Source organism: Sminthopsis crassicaudata, chromosome 5, assembly GCF_048593235.1.
Source record: "Sminthopsis crassicaudata isolate SCR6 chromosome 5, ASM4859323v1, whole genome shotgun sequence".
In the NCBI taxonomy this organism is placed as follows: Eukaryota; Metazoa; Chordata; class Mammalia; order Dasyuromorphia; family Dasyuridae; genus Sminthopsis; species Sminthopsis crassicaudata.
The window spans coordinates 123,179,013-123,181,717 of NC_133621.1; positions in this window are offsets into that span (position 1 = coordinate 123,179,013).

Below are 2,705 nucleotides of genomic sequence, written 5' to 3' on the forward strand. Positions count from 1 at the left end.
GGAGAGATTGTGAAATGTCTTAAATGCCAAAGATGGAAGGAGATTCTATATTCTCCTCTAGGCAATAGCGAAATTGTGATTTTGGAAGGATATTGGGAAGCTACATGGAGGATGGATTTGGACAGAAGAGAGACTTGAAGTAGGAAGAATAATTAGGAAACTTTTGCAATGATGCTGGTGAAAGGTAATCAGGATAGAAAGTAGCATAATAGATGAATGAAGAAGAGGAGGGAAGAGAGAAAGAAAAGGAAGCATTCAACTAATTAACAATAACTCATACTACTTTGAGATTTTCAAAATTCTTTCCTCACAACAGTGAGAGAAATACAGCAAATATTAACCCCATTAGAGAGATGAAGAATCTCAAGTTCCAAAATGCTGTAAATAATAATAATTATGATGGTAATAATAATAATAGCTAACAAGTACTTTAAAGTCTGCAAAAAAAAAAAAAATATATATATATATACATATAAGGTGTCCCAAAAGTTTTGGTTCAGTTTAAAACCTTAATAACTATTAATTTAATAGATGAAAGCATAATCATTTTATAATAATATAATTTTTTATAATTTTTAATAATTATTAAATCTTAAAATTGAACTAAAACTTTTAGGATACCTTGTACTTTCTCATCAACACCTTAATAATAATGCTGTTACAGTTACTAGCATATATTGGGTGCTTAATAAATGCATGTTAATAATAGCTAACATTTTTATAGTGCCTCCAATGTGCCAGTTATTGTGCTAAGCACTTTGAAAAGATTATCTCAAATGATCCTCAAAACAGCTCTGGGAAGTAGGTATTATTGTCCCTCTTTGACAGATAAGGAAACTGAGGCAAGCAAAAGTTAAGTAAGTGTCTGAGGCTAGATTTGAACTCTGATCTTTCTGACGCTAGACTTAGCACTCTATCCACTGAGCCCATCCTGAGTTTGATATTGCAGCTATTCTCATCCTCAGGAAAGTGATTTTTTTGTACCCACACTGCCACTGTCAGGGGCAAGAATTACTAATAAATGTCTGAGACTCAGACTGAATCCAAGCTCAGAGTTTCTGCCACAGTTCCAACACTCTCCATGTGTCCTGAAGCTTATACAATTTTATTTGGTTGTAATTCACACATTATTGCTAAGAATGTGGATTTTGTTTCACAATTCTCAGTTTTTTGTTCTGTAATTCAGAACAGATCTGCTGTCATTGCCTAGTCATACCATAAGGTGGCACCCCAGCTCCTGCCTCTTATCCAGCTCCTGCCATCTATATTGTTCTATATATCCTGGTTCTATTTTGCTATTTGTTCAGATAGAAAAAGAAGGAAGTACCCTTCTTCCTTCTAGTCAGCTATGTTATAAAAAATATCAAGTGAAGAGCATTACTATTTCAAATATCATGGGTTTTAAGTTACCGTTAATTCACACACCTTCCAGATTACTAAATCTCTCTGTCCTTTGATCCTTCTTCCAAGAAATCCTGAATCTTATTCTGTTTGCACAAAATTATATATGATATCCTGTTACAAGGAAGTCCAAGTTTCAGATGTTACCAAAGAAATTTTATATTTTTCTTATATTGATTTATCCACTGATGATAAAACACACATACATCTATCTAATCATTTAATCCTTTTTCCATTTACACGTGGTTAAATCAACAATGATTCAATCAAGAATTACTATTGTTAAGAAAAGGAAAATGACAAATATTGGAGGGAATGTGGGAAAATTGATACACTAATGCATTGTTGGTGGAGTTGTGAATTTATCCAATCATTTGGGAGAGCATTTTGGAATGATACCCAAAGGGTTATAAAACCATTCATACCATTTGATCCAGCATTATCAGTAAGTAATAGGTCTACATACCAAAATGACTTTTAAAAAGAAATGGAGCTATATAGTGACTCTTTTTGTGATGGCAAAAAACTCTAGAGTAACTCAAGACTCAAAGTCCATTTGCATAAGACTCTTCCCTGATAGAGATTGATTAGTTTCATCAGTGCTCTACACTCACATTAGGGGTGGAGTTGGCAAGAGCTTAGAAGATTTGATTTTCTGGTTTCAAACTTCAAGGAAAAAAGACAAATCTGGTTCCAGATTCTCTTGAGATCACTGAAGGCAAGGGAAAAAATCTGGGAAGAAGTCAACATATAAAGGAGCTGACATTCTGTCCCTATTCCTAGCTTATTACAGTAGAGACTTCAGAGAATTTTCTCTTGGGTGATTTATGGGACTTTCTTGGTTAAATTGAGCTATCTAATTCACCATAGGAAAGCAATTTATTCATTCTGTGTATTGTCTGATATTATTGTTTTCTATAATTTCTTTGATTTCTATTTTCTGTTAACTTGGATAAATGGGTTTATTTGTTTTTTTACTACACATGTTCTTTGTGGGAATAGCATTTGTTGGGAAGGATGTCAAGCTTTGGATATAAACTATTAATAATAAAAATTATTTCCTATACATTAACATTATTTAAATGACAGATATAATTCTCTTCTAGTACTTTTCTTGACAAGAGCAAAATGGCTAGTCTCATGGACTCTAAACTTTTGCTTCCTCTCCTGACAGGGTTCAAAGATTCCTTTGGAGATGGGTAATCAGGGGAGATTATTATACTTATCTGTTTGAGCCTCCCTACAAAACACATCTAGACACATAGAAGCTACAAAACACATTCACTCACACCACTATCACCACC